Below are 17450 nucleotides of genomic sequence, written 5' to 3'. Positions count from 1 at the left end.
TAATTTTAATGAAAGTTTACAGAGACTTTGGATTTCCATTCATTCACTGTTTCATTTTTCTCCCTGTCCACCCTCTCCCTAAGTTTGCTCTTCTCTTTGAAAAGTAAAAGAAAAAGTCTTTCATTGTTATACAATCCCTCCCCTCAAGTCCACTCCTCTATGCAGCCTTTTCTTCTGGACTCCTGTCGTGGCAATAATACCTAATCATATAGCCGAGTTCTCTCTCTCATATGTTTCAATACAGTATACATAATTTATTCCATGTTTCTGAATCTCCCCTCCAACCCTGATGTCAGTCTTGTTTTACAACAGTAGCACTATGCAGTATTTATTCTTTTGTGACTGAGATTTCATTCAGCATAATGTCCTCCAGGGTCACCCATTTTGAATAATATTTCATGAGTTCCTTGTATTTCAATGCAGCATAGTATTCCATTGTGTGAATATACCATAGTTTCTGTAGCTATTCACTTGTTGATGGGCACTTACGCTGTTTCTAACTCTTTGCTATTGTGAACAAAACCATGATAAAAATAGGTGTGCATATACCTGCTTGGGTGGTGGTTATGGTTTCCTTGGGGTATATTCCCAGTAATTGAATTGCTGGGTCAAATGGCATTTCTATTTGCAACTTTTTGACAAAGCACTATATTGCTTTCCATAGGGACTGCACCATTTTACACTCCCACCATTAGTGAATAAGGGTTCCAGTTTCTTCACAACCTCACCAGCATTGTTTGCTATTCTTACTGGGGTAAGAGGATATCTCATAGTTGTTTTAACTTGCATCTCTCTTAGAGCTAGGGATTTTGAACACTTTTTTCATGTGTTTGTTTGCCATCTGGGTGTCTTCTTTGGTGAAATGTCTGTTCATAGCCTGTGCCCATCTTTCATTTGGGTTGTTTACTTTTTTCTTATTGTGGTAGCAATGAAATCTTTATGGACTAGTTTCGTAAACCAAGTCTTCCAGTTGTCATGCTACCCTTCATCTCTCTTTATTACTACTCTGTTTCTAAGCAAAAATTCTGAAATCTTCAAAATCTGAGAGTTACCCAGTAACTTAGTAACTTCTTAGTAGCAAATGTCTTTGCTACTTGAATGAGCCATGATCCTGTTGCCTGTATAAATGAATGCTGTGAAATGACAGGAATTAGTCTAAGAGTAATTGGAGAAAACAGGCCTTAAGAAAATACTTGTATTTTATTGAAAAGCAGGTTTATTGGGGTTAATGGCAGTAAAAATCCAGCCAGTGTTAAATAAATGGGAATGTGTGAGTTGATGGCAGACTTAAGTGAAATATTGCCAGTGATCACCTAGAAAGAAGGGCTCTTGAATGTAAAGTTTTGAGGAACTAAATAAGTGTCAAAAGACTAAACTGAAGAGTATTAATGTTCAAGAGTTACAAATGAAACAGCTATTTTTTAATATTCATTTAGCATTTAAAATTAACAAATTCAAATCCCTACATATTTAAAATGTTACATTCGAAATGAGACAACTGATTTCAAGGAGGGATTATGAAGTGGCAGAAGTAACCATAAAAAACAGCAGAATCAATGTGGTAATCACACAGAAAAACTGATCTGAAAAGATCTACCTATGATTGTGGCTTAAATGAGCTTGAGATTTGAAAGACAACCCACTACTTCACAGATTAATATAGCCTTAATTGTATTCATACCCAAGTTTACTGCTGCTTTATTCACAGTAGCAAAGAGACCAAGCAACCCAGGTGCTCATCAGCAAACAAATAGACAGAAAAACTATGGTATAGCCACAAAATGGAATACTATGCAGCACTGAAAAATGATGAAATAAATATAAAACATGATGAAGCCTTGAGGACATTATGCTAAGTTTTCTATCTCTGTCACAAAAGGACAAATATTGCATAACACCGCTGTTATAAAATAGGACAGACATGAGAGAGATGGGGAAGGAATGGGGGGAAGTGGACAGATAATGAATACTTCATTAAAACAGATGAGGGGAAGAACTGTATGAAAGACATATATGATTATGTATTATATGTATGGGAACAATCTGAAACAAGGGGTGTATTTTGGGGTGGGATGGGGAGGGTGTGTGATGGGGGCTGGGGGATGTGCAACAATGAATGAATAAAAGAAAAAAATATAGCCCTGATTGAAACCACCAGTCATCACAAACCCACAGTCAACTACCATCCTTAACAGCACCCAAAATTTAAGGATAGGCCTGGTACCATTGTAAAATGATCTACAATAACATCATAAATAAATACTAGATACTTCCTTCTGAAAGTTATTTCAAAAGGTTTTGGATACTTTTCTCAAGAAAATGGAGAGAAAAAGACAGCTCCATTAGAGAATTAACATATAGCTTCCAACCAATCCATATGCAGGAAGGTAGGTAGGTAATAGATAGGTAACAGAAGCCTTTGTAATAAAATGTGCTCAGCTATTAACCAAAATGTCAGTAGTTTGAATCCCCAAGTGGTTTCATGGGAGAAAAGCCCTAGCAACTGGCTCTCACAAATATTGCTGGTTAAGAAACACTATGAGGTAATTCTTATCATGTAGGACTATTTTTTGCCCCCAGTCAAAATTGACTTGAAAGTGTAAAACAATAATCATTACTGGTTGCTATCAAGTAAATTTCAACTCATGGTAACCCTATTATTACAGAGTTAAATTATGGGAAGCCAATACTAAATATTCACAATAAACTGAATGCTATTTCAGGATGTGGGGGAGGCACTGGTTGAAACTAGAATTCACCCTGAGGCACTAAGGCAATCCTTAAGGGTTTAACAAATTAAGGGGAAGGTTTTCAATAGAAAGAGCTTGGCTTCATTTGCATTGAATTCTCTTTGTGTTTATTTGGTGATATTTTCAATAAAGATACAGGGAAACTGGAATGGAGCCCTTCAGCACAGAACTGCTGGCCCCCTGTTTTTATTCTCTCTGTTCTAATTCTTCGTTTTCTGTCTCATTATTAATAATTATAAAAATACTTTATCCTCAGTCTGCAACATTAAATTGTCCTATAGGGGTCCTTGACTATAATATTAACAGAAACAGATCACTAGATCCTCTATTCTGCAGTATCAGTCAAAAAATCTCACGCTCATTGCTATCAAGTCAAAACCAACTCATAGTTGACCCTGCAGTGGGTTTTCAGAGGCTGTAACTTTCACAGGAGGAGACTGCTCATCTTTTTCCTTCCAAGCAGCTACAGTCTTTTAACCTCTACTTTTGGGTTGGCAGTGTAACTCCCTATCCAGTACAAGAGCTTCCTGAAGTACCCACTGGGTAGGTTCAAATCAACAGTTTCTAGGTTAGCAGCTGACCATAACTCTTTGCATCACCTATATATGTTGTTGTCGTCGTCAAGTGTCATCAAGTGAATGCTGATTCATATTGACTCTCTGTACAACAGAATAAAACATTGCTCAGTCTTATGCCAGTGTTGTGGTTGTTAGGTGCCATTAGGTCAAGTATACTTCATAGCAACCCTATAAACAACAGAACTGAACCCTGTCCCATCCTGTGCCATTCTCACAATCTCTGACACATTCAAGCCCATTGTTGCAACTGTGTCAATCTATTTCATTGTGGGTCTTCTCTTTCACTGACTTGTCACATTTACAAGAATGATGTCCCTCTTTAAAAAGTGCAACAATAAATCAATGAAAATCCAAAATCTCTGTGAATGTTCATTAAAATTAATAAAATAATAATAAAAAAAGAATGAGGTCACTCTCCAAGTAACATGCCCAAAGTATGTGAGATACAGCTTTGTCATCTTTACCTCCAAACAGCATTCTAGTTGAACTTTCTTCAAGACATACCTATTTGTTCTTTTGACAGTTTGTGGAATATTCTTTATTCTTCTCCAATAAAATAGCTCAAATGCTTCAATTCTTCTTATCATTCTTATTCATTGTCAAGCTCTCAAAAGTATAGCAAGTGGTCTTTTTTACCTGACCCCAGATGCTTTTCTTTTTTCTCTTTGTCTCTCTTTATTTGTTACTAAGTGGTTGGGTTTTTTTTTTCCTCTGCAACTCCATGTCTGTATGTCTCACCTGAACAGGGACTTGAAAGTGCTCCCAGAAGAGAGACAGTGAATCAAGACAGTGGCTGATAAGGTGATAGACCTGGTGAAACAATATAGTTTCCTCTTTAGAGAGTCTGGTGTTAATCCTTAACTGCCATCAATAATCCCACCCAAATGAAACCAGAAAAGTCCCTTCCTGAACAAGAAGACTCTGTTCTCACCTCCCCAGATAACAACAAAAGCAACAGTTGCATATCCTGTAATGCAGATGATGGCAATGACAATTAAAACACCAGCAAAGAAAAGGAAGCGAGGACCTACTCTTTCTCCTCCTACCTGGGGACAAACTCATTTCACAAATGAAGCTGAAAAAATTCTTCTTACTGTAAGAACTCCACAACCTCCATGAAAAAAAAATAATACTTCTACAGAAGGCAAAACAGCAAAGTTATGTGACGAGATACCTATCTTACACTAATTGGGTAAATAAACCATTACAATGGGCTCAATGTTCCTCACATAAAGGGAAAATTGTAAACATTTTGAATCATACAATTGTTGATTGGGGTCCCCACAGAAACTTTTAAATAATTGTTCTATTGATATTAATGAAACAATATATGATTATGTTATCAATGTAGTTTAGAATTTTATTGAAAATATGATACAGTGTGTTCATTCTAAATGGATGGTGTGGCATTATGGGGGCCTAGCACTTCTACATCCTCAAATTAAGTATAATAATACATTTGTTCCCAAACAATGGGACTTTGGGGGAGGGGGTATAGCAAGCGATGGGAAAGATCATGGTTTCAATTAGGTGCACTGAGACTTTAAACTGACACCATTGCTCGTCAATAATTTGGAGAGGCCCATGTCAGAGGCTTTGTCCAGTGTAAAAAAATCTCTTGATTCCCTCACTACCGTACCAAGGATGTTGATTGCTGAGCCAAGTAATATGAGATAAATATGCTTCAATTCTTATCATCATTCTTATTCACTGTCAAGCTCTCAAAAGCATAGCAAGTGGTCTTGTCTTTTTGATCTATCCCCCTGTGTTTCTCTTTCTTCTCTTTGTCTCTAAGTATTTGTGTGGTTTTTGGGGGGTTTCTTTTTCCCCTCAGCAACACCGTGTCTTCATTTCTCACCCAAACAGGGACTTGAAAGTGCTCCCAGAGGAGCAAAGATGGACCAATGACAGCTGCTGCTTCCCTACATAAAATGGGTCCTGTCCTCAGGTCCCAGTCGCTAAATGGCTACAAGGGGCTTCTGAACAGGGATTTGAAAGACAATTTCAGTCTTTTTGCTATCATGATGTTGCTTATCAGGTTCAGCGGTGAGGATTTTTATCTTCTTGATGTTAAAATGCAAACCATATTGAAGGTTGTTGTTTGTTGTTGTTGTTATGTGCCATCGAGTCGCTTGCGACTCATAGCGACCCTATGTACAAGAGCTCTAAATGCTGTTCTATCCTGTGCCAACCTAGCCATCTCAGACGCACTTATTCCCATCGCTCCAGTCACAGAATTGATCCATCTCACCAAAGGTCTTCCTCTCCTTTGCCTCCCCTCCACTCTGCCAAACACGATGTCCCTTTCCAAGGACCAGTCCCTCCTTGCAACATGCCCAAAATATGTCAGACGAAGCTTCATAATCCTTGACTCCAGGGAACACTCTGGCTTCACCCTCTCCAGGACAAACCTGTTTGTTCTCCTAGCAGTCCATGGTATATTCAACACTCTTCTCCAGCACCACAGCTCAAAGGCATCAATCCTCTTTCTATCAGCCCTATTCACTGTCCAACTCTCTGATGCATAGTAGGTGATGGCAAAGACCACATCTTAGTCTCCAGCCTGACATCGTTGCTCTTCAATACTCTTGAGAGGCCCCTCACAGCCGACTTTCCCAATGCAATTCGTCTCCTGATTTCCTGGCTGCTGTTACCAAGAGTGTTGACTGTGGAGCCAAGTAAATTAAAACTGTTAACTATAGTCTTTAATCTTCTACACGAAGTACTTCAAGTACTCTTCAGTTTCAGCAAGCAAGGTTATGTCTCTTGCATACCGCATTTTTTTTAAATGAGTCTTTCACCCATCCTGATGTCACATTCTTCTTCATAGAGTCTAGTTTTTCTAATGATTTGTTCAGTGTGCAGAATGAATAGGTTTGGAGAAAGAACACAACCTCAATGCACGCCTACCTGATTTTAAGTTTATGCAGTGCTATGAACGTTTGGCAGTTCCCTCTTTATGTACTTACTGTTCTAGCCATTTTTGAATGATCTTCAGCAGTATTTTGCTTGCATGTGATACTAATAATCTTTTTTTTCTCTAGTTTTGTTAGTTTGTTTACAAAGTTCGTAAACATTGCCTTTCACCCTCTTCTTTATTCACATTGCATTTCATACAATCATTCTCATGCATTATGTTTTATAAAAATAATTATCATTGGACCTTACCCATCATTACCCTGTCTTTTCGGGCCACTGCCAATATTTTAAGAACTCTAAGGGAACACTGGTGGTATAGACCCGATAAATTGCACTCAATCCTGAAGGCATGTGTTTCAAGGCCACCAGCTGCTCTGCAGGAGAAGGATGGGCAATCTCCCTGTGATTAACTGCTTCTGAAAACCGGCTGGAGGGTCAGCTCTGGATTGGTTCCAACTCTATAGTGCACAACAACAACAATAAGGCGGCTCAGGGGCATACTGAAGTTTAATGTATATTATTGTATTTACTAAATATTTACCTTTTTCTATGTTTATAACAATACATGCAATTTATCAAGCATGTACCCTTTGGTCACCATAATCAAAAGTATGGACATGTAGTAACACCCAGCAGAATTTTGTTGCTGATTAAGCAGTTACTTTGCATTACTCCTTTTAGTCATAACCTGATAAATCTAGCAAATTATGTTAGTGATCTACCTCTTATTCCAAAGCATATAGTCCTTCTCAACAACAGCAATGTAACATAATTTCTATTTACTGAATGTCTTGTATGTATCCACTCACATAGAGTTAAGAGTTTAACATTTACTTGTTTCTAATTCTCACAAATCCTTAGAGAATATATCAGCATTTCCATAATTTAGATGAAGAAAGTAAGGCTTATATAGATCAGACAATTTATACCTTGAGAGCTTGGGGCAGCTGTGCTTGAGGAAGGGAGATGCAGATACAATTTATCTTTAGCAGATGTTTGTTTCCCTTCCCTCTTCTCTTTCTCTAATTCTGACAGTTGCTTTGTAGATCAGGTAATTTAGTTGATGTTACTAGAAGCATCAGGTAAGAACAGTCAAAGAAATCAAATGATCCTTTGACAATAAACATAATGAGGGGGAAAACAAAAAAGTAAAATTCATTCAATAGTTATTGGCTCAATCTCTTTCTCTACTCTGTAGTAAATTTCCATGTAGAAATATTTTTGTATTCCTGTGAGAGCTGTTCTATAAGCAGACATGCCAAAGCCATTTCAAGTAGTGTATTGGAAACATTCAACAAAAATATCTAGCCCTGTAGGGAGTATTGGCAAAAGCAAGGGGGGAGGGAGGGAAAGAATGTCAATTGAGAATAATACTAAAATAACTCTAGGCAAGATTTTGTGACCAATGAAAATGTTAAAGACTAGCAATGAGAATTTAAAAAAAAATGATACTACTAAGTAGGAAATGCTTCCTTCTGCACTAACAACACAATAAGTTAACATGTAGTCTCTCTTGGCTATACGCTCCACAGTACTATATCTTAGCCATTTAATTCCTCCTCCGTAAAATGAAAATAGCAACAGTTCACACTTCTTAAAGTTCCTGAATGATTTACTCTCACACACACAAAATAAAACCTGCCACCATCAGGTCAATTCCAACTCACAGTGACCCTATGCAATAGAACAACACTGGTCTACAAGGTTTCCAAAGATAGAATCTTTACTGTAGACTGCTATGTCTTTCTCCCACACAGAGCAGCTGATGAGTTTGAACTGTCAATATTTCAGTTAGCAGAGTGGATTTTAAATGCTGTACTCACATAACCTCATTGCTCTTAAGTGGTAATCAACTCATAGCTGACTCTTCAGCATGTTTTTGAAAAACTGTAAATCACATGGGAGGAGACCATCCATCTTTCTCCCAAGGAGTAACTGGTGGGTTTGAATTCAGATGTGTCCCTTTGGATCTGCAGTACAAATCCTGACAGACTAGGCCATCAGAGCTCCCCACTCCCACATAAAGCAGATTTCGTATAATAGTAGGAACAGAAAGTAATACATTTCCAGTGCCCTTTTCAGACACTGAAAGAAAGGCCATGCCTTCTAAAATATCAGGATTGCTTAGACGCTATACAAGAATAATGTTATTATGATTTCTCAATGCTGTCTATATGCCTAGAGTAAGTACATGTTATTTGGTACACACAAGATGAAGTACCACTACCCTTAGTTAAAATAAACAAAATTAGACAATATTGTCTTAAATGAATGAATATAAGTGTTAAACTTAAGGTTTTTTTAACACCAAATCTAATGAATTCAGTTCCACTAACTTCTCTAACTGCATTAATGCAATCAACTTGATGTTAATATGAGTAAGAGAGAAAGAGCAAAGGGAATTCCTAAATAGATGTAAAATTATAATTTGCATATTGTTATCTATTCAGAGTACTGAAGAGCAATGATGTCACTCTGAAGACCAAGGTGTGTCTGTTACAGGCCATGGTCTTTGCAATCACTTGTTAGGCATCAGAGAGTTGGACAATGACTAGGGAGGATAGAGGAGACTTGATGCCGTTGAGCTGTGGTACTGGAGAAGAGTATTGAATGTACCATGGACTGCCAAGAAAACAAACAGATTCATCGTAGAGAGGGTTAAACCAGGCTGTTCCTTGGAGGCAAGGATTCTGGGGCTTCATCTGATATACCTTGGACATGTTGTTAGGAGAAACAGGTCCTTGGAGAGGGACATCATGCTTGGGAGGGTGGAGGGAAAATGCAGGAGGGGAAGACCCTCTATGAGGTGGATTGATTCAGTGACTGGGTAATCGGGATGGGTGTGTCAGAGGCAATGCAATTGCCACAGGATACAGCAGGGTTGAGGGCTGTTGTACGAAGGATTGCTATGAGTTGCAAGCGACTCGATGTCACATAACAACAACAACATATAGTTATCTATAAGCAAGAGAATTGGAGAACAATGGAATATAATTTAGGAATAAATAATAGTAAATAAGAAAAATTCTAAATATTGCCAATAGGCAGATCATATTGTCTATGCTACACTATATACAGACATATTTAGACATACATACATATTTAGATTGACTGACAAGTGAAAAGAACCAAAGTTAATAAATATTAACTTTTGATATTTAACTATTGACTGATAAACTAATTGAAAAAGAAATAATACCAGGGGATAATAATCTTATTAGGAGAAGTTCAAACAATGGAGAAGGAACATTAATTTCATTTTCATGTACTTTCTCACTAGCTTAAGTATCAGCCAATTGAGATTACCTAAGAAACTATGCAGTTGCAAAAATAAAACACAAACCTATTTTCTATAGTAAAAAATGTGTATACAAAAAAAATCACATTCCAAATCCTTCTTCTCTTCAATCCAACTTTTAAAAATCAGCTGTGAAAACTCCTATGCCAGCTAACACAAAATTGTCAAGCCTACAAATTGAGTTATCCAGTCATTCCTTATTTAGGTGTTGCAAATGGTTAACATTCTCAGTGCTGGAGTATTGAGTCTACCCACACGTGTCTTAGAAGGAAAATTTGAGAATCAATTTCTGAAAGAGCAAAGTCATTAAAAACTCTTGGGACTCAGTTCTTCTCTTACACATTTGAGACTGTCCTAAGTCAAAGCCAACTTGACAGCAACCAGTAGCACCCACTTCTGTGAAAATGAGTTGTGAATATGGAGTGTTGTCCACTAGTGTGTAGTTTATAAAATGCAACTGACTTAATATTAAATTACTTGTTTTCTGAAAATTACTGGAAGCTGGCAGTCCAGTTACATTAAATTATATCATCTGAAACAGCAAAAATGGTCATGATCCTTCATAAATCTTTCAAACTTAAAAATTTATACTGTTAGAAAAGGCAGGATAAATAGATTTCCATTAGAAATTTTCTAGAGAGGAATTATTCAGGTTAAACATTAGACATTTCAAGCAAAGCAAGTTAATTTATCTGTTTTCCCATTTAGAGTTCTTCTCCCAGAAAACAAGTGGGCTGAAATTAACCTTATTTCAACAAACCAAGCATTCAAACTATGTAATCATGAGATGACATCTGAGTTGATCTGGCTGGCTGCTTATAAAGGAGTCTTTCACCATGAGACAGGGGAATGTTCATTGTTGACTAAACAATACTATAACACATAGTCTGCATGCTTTATGCTGAAACAAACCAAATAAAAGGATGTCTTCACCTTATTAAGTGCTCTGAAACTGATTCTATTTTGAGAATAAAGATAAGGCTTTGGGGCTATCTAAAAAACAGACTCTTATTGTTGTTTGCCTACTATAACAATAAATTTCAATAGGATTATAAATACACTCTCATTGATGCCTTAACCAGCACTGCACCTGAAAGGACAACTGAGTGGGAAATAACCTGGGGCAAAAGATCTCAGCAAAACTAACAGGTCCATCAGCTTCTAAGCCAAAGTCCCTGCTTTCATGTTTTTGTTGTTTTATGTGTCATCAAATTGCTTGAAACACAGAGTGACCCTATGTACAACAGCTCTGAACCCTGCTCTATCCTGAGCAAACCTTACTATCTCTGACACACCTATTCCCATTTCCCACTCACTGAGTCAATCCATCTCATCAAGGGTCCTCCTCTCCTGCACTGTCCCTCCATCCTCACTAGTATAATGTCCCTCTCCAAGGGCAGGCCACTCCTTGCAATATGCCCAAAATATGTGAGACAGAGTTTCAAAATCCTCACCTCCAAGGAGAGACTTGGTTTCACCCTCTCCAATACAGACTTACTTGTTTTCTTGATGGTCCATAGTGTATGTTCAAGACTCTTCTCCAGTACCACAACTTGAAGGCATTGATTTTTCTTCTGTCATCCTTAGTCATTGTCCAGCTCTCTGATGCATAGTAAGTAATTGCAAAGATCATGGCCTGATTAGACAAACCTTGGTCTTGAGATTGACATCGTTGCTTTTCAGCACTCTGGAGAGGACCCTGACAGCAAATTTTGCTAATACAATTTTTTCTTTGATTTCCTTACTGTTGGTGTTAAGAATGTTGATTGTGGAGCCAAGCAAGCTGTAATTGTTAACAACTTCAATCTCTTCTCCATCTATTATGGTGCTGCCAACTGGCCCAGGGCTTAGAATCTTTGTCTTCTTGATGTTAAGCTTTAATCCATATTGAAGACTAAAGTGCTTGACTTTCTGCAGCAAATGCTTCAGGTCCTCTTCAGTTTCAGCCAGAAAGTTTGCGTCATATGCATAACATAGGTTGTTGATGAGTTTACCTCCTATCTTGATGCCACATTCCTTCTCATAAGTCCCTGCTTCCTGAATAATCTGTTCTGCATGTAGATTGAAAGAAAAGGTATGGAGACAGGATGCATCCCTTTCCTGATTTTGAACCATGCAGTGTTTCCTGCTCTCTTCCGAGGACTGCTAGGTCCTGGTCCAAGTATAGGTTTTGCATTAACACAATCAAGTGTTCTGGGATCCCCATTTTCCCCAAGTTAGCCACAATTTGTTGTGATCCACACAGTCAAATGCCTTTGCATAGTCAATGAAACATAAACAGACATTCCTCTGGTACTCTTTGCTTTCTACCAAGATGCATACAGCACTGGCAATAGTGTCTCTAGTGCCACGACCTCTTCTATACCCAGTTTGTATTTTTGGTAGTTCTCTGGCAATGTACTGTTCCAGTCATTTCTGGATTATCTTCAGCAGGATTTTGATAGTGTATATTAGTGATATTGTTCAATAATTTCCACACTCTAGCGGGTCACCTTTTTATGGAATGGGAATAAATATGGATCTTATCCAGTCAGTTGGCCAATTCAGTATCTGTCTGAAATTTGTCAATTGGTATGCCATCAGTTCCTGGGGCTTTATGTTTTTGCCAAGTCCTTCAGAACAGCTGGACCTTCCTCCTTCACCACCATTGCCTCTTGATCATATGCTGTCTCTTAAAATTCTTCTGTGTCAGCCAATTCATTTTGGTACAATGACTCTGTATACTCCTATCTTCTTTTAATACTTCTGAAATCACTCAATATTCTTCCCATAGCCTTGCAACTCTTGGCTTTAATTTGTTCTTCAATTCCTTCAGCTTAAAAAATGCTGAGCAAGTTTCTGACTCCAGTTTCTTGCACATTTCATTATAATACTTTATCTTGTCTTCCTGAGCTGCCCTTTGAAACCTTCTATTCAGCTCCTTAACTTCTTTATTTCTTCCCTTTTACTTTGGCTCAACACTCTAATGTAATATTCAGAGTCTCTTCTGACATCCATATTGATCTTTTCTTCTTCTTCCTTCTTTCTAATTATTTTGTTTTGTTTTTGCATGGTTCGTGAACAATATTCTGGATATCTTCCCACAGCTTATCTGGTCTTCATTTGTTAGTGTTCAAGGAATGGGACTTTAAATTCAAATTTTTATTCTTCTGGACATGACATAAACTTCTTTAGCTTTCATTTGAACTTGCATTGATGATATGTCCCACAATCAGCACCTGGCCTAGTTTTCACTGCTGATATTGAACTTCTCCAATGATTCCTTCCACAGATGTAATTGATGTGACTCCTGTGCATTCCATCATGTGAAATCCAGAATATAGCTTTCATTTATGTTTCTTATAAAAGGTATTTTCTATTAATAAATCATTGATTGTACAGAATTCTATCATTCTATCCCCAGCCTCATTCCTGTCACAAAGTCCGTATTTTCTGACTACTGATACCTTTTTCTCGTTCCCAACTTTTGCATTCCAGTCACCCATTATTATTAATGCATCTTGGGTATATGTTTGATATGTTTCTAAATACAACAGTTGGTAGAAATCATCTATTTCTTCCTCTTTGGCTAACAAGACAACTGTTAACAAAACTGAAGAAAGAAATAGATAGTACCACAATAGTGATAGAAGACTTCAACACACCACTATTACCAAAGAATATCTAAACTACACAATCAGCCTGGTCGACCTTATGGATATATTCAGGGTATTATACCCAACTAACACTCAACTTACTTTTTTCTCAAGTGCACATGGTACATTCTCCAGAATCAATCACATATTTGGACATAAAGCTAGATTTTACAAATTCAAAAACATTGAAATAATACAAAGTGTCTTCTCAGACCATAATGCCATAAAACTAGATATTGAACACAGGAGACTAAGATTTACAAAGCCAATAAATAAATAATTAAATTTAAAAGTTCCTTGAAACAAATAAAGATGAAAATACAACATGCCAAAAACTCTGGCATACAACTAAGGCAGTCCTCAGAGGGCAGTTCATAGTAATATGCATAAAAAAGGAAGAAAAAAATAAAAATGAATGATATACCCCAGCACTTTCATCAGATATAAAAAGAGCAACAATCCTATCCTACAGCCTCTAGAAGAAAGGAAATATAAAGACAAGAGCTGAAATCAGTAAGATAGCAAACAGAAAAACAACTTAAACCATCAATAAGACCAGAAACTGGTTTTTCAAAAGGGTCAATAAAACAGAGAAACTGCTGGGAAATTTAACTAAATAAAGAGAAGGCACAGATAATCTGATTAAGAAATGATATTACAACAGAGCCTGATGAAATTAAATTGATAATATTGGAATATTGAAAAGGCAATACACTGACAAATTTGAAAACCTAGAAGAAATGAAGAAATTTCTTGAAACTCAAGCCCTACCCAGATTTTCAAAATAGATGTAGAACACCTGAACAGACCCATCACAAAAGAAGAAATTGAAGAGGTTCTTAAAAGATCTCCCCATAATAGAACGCCTGCACCAGATGGCTTTACAGTTGAATTCTATCATTCAGAGAAGATCTATCACTAATTTTAATTAAAAGTATTTCAAAAATTGGAGGGGGGGGGGAAGGAACTCTCCCAAAGTCATTCAATAAGGCAAACATAACCCTAATGCTAAAACCAGGCAAAGATATTACCAAGAAAGAAAACTACTAAGAGAACATTATTTCTCATGAGTATAGATGCAAGAATCCTTAACAAAATCCTAGCCAATAAAATCCAACAGTACATAAAAAAAAAAGTTCATTATAACAAAATGGGATTCATAACAGATATAAACGAATGGTTCAAATAAGAAAAACAACATAATTCACCATGTTGTTGTTATGTGTCTTCAAGTCACCTGCGACTCATAGCAACCCTATGTACAACAGCCCTAAACCTTGCACTATCCTGTGCCAATCTCATTGTCTTCGACACACCAGTCACTGAATCAATCCATCTCATAAAGGGTCTTCATCTCCTGCACTGTCCCTCCACCCTCCCAAGTATGATGTCCCTCTCCAAGGACTTGTCCCTCCTTACAACATGTCAGATGAAACTTCAGAATCCCTCCCTCCAAGGAGCAGCCTGATTTAATCCTCTCTAGGATGAAACTGTTAGCTCTTTTAGCAGTCTATGGTATATTCAATACTCCTCTCCAACACCACAGCTCAAAAGCATCAATTCTCCTTCTAACATCCCTAGTCATTGTCCAGCTCTCTGAAACAGAGCAAAGGCCATGGCCTATATCAGGCGCACCTTAGTTTCCAGAGTAGCATCATTGCTCTTCAGTACTTTGGAAAGGTCTCTAACTTCAGACTTTTTCATCTTAATACATCTCTTCATTTCTTGGCTGCTAGTGCCAAGAGTGTTCATTGTAGAGCCAAGTAAACTGAATCTGTTGACAATTTCAATCTCTTCACCATCTATCATGATGCTGCCAATTGGCACAGTGGTGAGAATCTTTGTTTTCTTGATATTGAGTCTCAATCCATATTGAAGGCTGCAGTCCTTGACTTTTTGCAGCAAGCACTTCAGGTCCTCCTCAGTTTCAGCAAGCATATTCACAAAAAAATAACAAGAACCATATGATCTTAGCAATTGATTCAGAAAAGGCATTTGACAAAATCCAATACCCCTTCCTGATAAAGACTCTCAGCAAAATTGGAACAGAATTCAACATAGTGAAAAGTATCTATGCAAAACCAAAAGCCAATATCATTCTCAATGGAAAAACAGAGAATATTTTCCTTGTGAACAGGGACCAGACAAGGATTCCCACTGTCACCACTTCTATTCAACACTGTATTAGAAATGCTTGTCAGGGCAATATAACAAGAAAAGGAAATGGAAGGCATCGAGATTAGCAATTAAATGGTTAACTATTGCTATATTCAGATGATAGTATACACAGAAAATCAAAAGGATTCAGCAACAAAAAATTTGTTAGAACTAGTAGACCAATTTAGTAGAGTTGTAGGATCTAAGATCAATATCCCATAATCAGTGGATTCTTCTACCCTAACAAAGAAAACTCAAAGAAGCAATACCATTTAAAATAGCCAACCACAAACTGAGATACTTAGAAGTGAATCTAACTAGAGACACAAAAGTCTTGTCCAAAGAAAACAACAGAACATTTCTGTGAGACACAATAAAAGACGTAAATAAATGGGAAAATGTTCCCTTTTCCTGGATAGGAAGACTCAATATTGTGAAAATGACAATCTACCAAAAGCAATCTACATGTTCAATGCAATCCCAATCCACGTCCCATATTCCTTTATTAAGGCGATCAAAGGGGAAATTGTCAAGTTTATTCGGAGAGGCAAGAGACACCAAATAAGCAAAGCACTTCTGAAAAACAAAAATGAAGTGGGAGGTATAGCATAATACTCCTTGACCTCAAAACCTACTATACAGTAGTAATAACCAAAACAGCATGGTACTGTTACAATGACAGGCACCTAGACGAATGGAACAGAATTGAGAACCCAGAAATGGACCCTTTCACACCAAACACAAAAATCAACTCAAGCTGGATCAGAGACCTGGGAGTACACCACAAAACCATAAAGTTCATCAGAAATAAACTGGGATCAAGCTTAGACAGCCTAGTCTGTGGTAAAAAGAGACTGCCAAATACAGCCAGAAATACACAATCTGAAAAAGATAAAATTGATAAATGGGACTTTCTAAAGATTACATCCTGGTATGCATCAAATACTTTTCCAACAGAATGAAAAGAAAACTTAATGACGGGTGGGGGCGGGGAACATTTGGCAATGGCTTTTCAGAAGAGAGTCACATATTAAAAGTTTACAGAATCCTACAGGGCACCCACAAGGAAAAGACTAATCACACAATTATAAAATGGGCAAAAGACTTGGAAAGAATTTTCACAGAGGAAGATATTTGAATGGCAAACAGACACATGAAAAACTGCTCCAAATTATTGTCAGTAAGAGAGATGCAAATCAAAACCACAATGAGATATCATCTCACTACAGAAGCAGTGGCAAAATTTAACAGGATAGCAAGTAATAAATGTAATAAATAGAGAGGATATGATGAGGTTGTTGTTGTTATGTGCCATTGAGTCGTTTGCGACTCATAGCGACCCTATGCACAACAGCTCTAAACCCTGCTCTATCCTGTGCCAATCGCATTGCCTCTCTTTTTTTAGTTACATCTTTTATTATTATTATTAATTTTAATTAAAGTTTACAGAAATTTTAGGTTTCCATTCATTGTTGCACTTTTCTCCCTGCCCACCCTCCTCCCCCCTATACCCCAGTTCACTCTTTGAAAAGTAAAAGAAAAATTCTTTCATTGTGATACAATCCCTCCCCCCAAGGCCACTCCACTACGCTGTCTTGGTTCTGGACTTCTGTCATCACTATAATATCTAATCATATATCCCCTTTAAACAGTTCTCTCCCTCATCTGTTTCAAAGTAGTATACATAATTTATCCCATCTTTCTCAGTATCCTCCCAACCCCTGTGTCAGTCCCATTTTACAACAGTGGCACTATGCAGTATTTGTCCTTTTGTGTCTTGAGATATTTCACTCAGCATAATGTTCTCCAGGGTCTCATTTTGTATAATTTTTCATGAGTTCCTTGTTTTTCAAAGCAATGCAGTATTCCATTGTGTGAATATACCACAGCTTCTCTAGCCATTCGTTTGTTGTTTCCAACACTTAGGTTGTTTCCAACTCTCTGCTATTGTGAACAAAGCCACAATAAACATAGGTGTGCATATATCTGCTTGGGTGGCAGTTATGGTTTCTTTGGGGTATATTCCCAGTAGTGGAATTGCTGGGTCAAATGATATTTCTATTTGCAACTTTTTGAGAAAGCACCATACTGCCTTCCATAGTGGTTGCACCAT

General features: G+C 37.4%; 1 protein-coding gene across 1 annotated transcript in view; it reads right to left on the bottom strand.

Annotated features, from left to right (window-relative positions):
* The window catches only part of DCDC2 (doublecortin domain containing 2), a 347591-nt gene that overhangs the window by 309191 nt on the left and 20950 nt on the right, over positions 1-17450 (bottom strand). The window lies entirely within an intron of this gene.

The sequence above is a fragment of the Elephantulus edwardii genome, unplaced genomic scaffold (genome assembly GCF_000299155.1).
Source record: "Elephantulus edwardii isolate Elephantulus edwardi_28Jun2011 unplaced genomic scaffold, EleEdw1.0 scaffold00070, whole genome shotgun sequence".
NCBI lineage: Eukaryota > Metazoa > Chordata > Mammalia > Macroscelidea > Macroscelididae > Elephantulus > Elephantulus edwardii.
The sequence above is the reverse complement of the archived record's forward strand: the minus strand, read 5'-3'. Positions and strand labels throughout refer to the sequence as shown.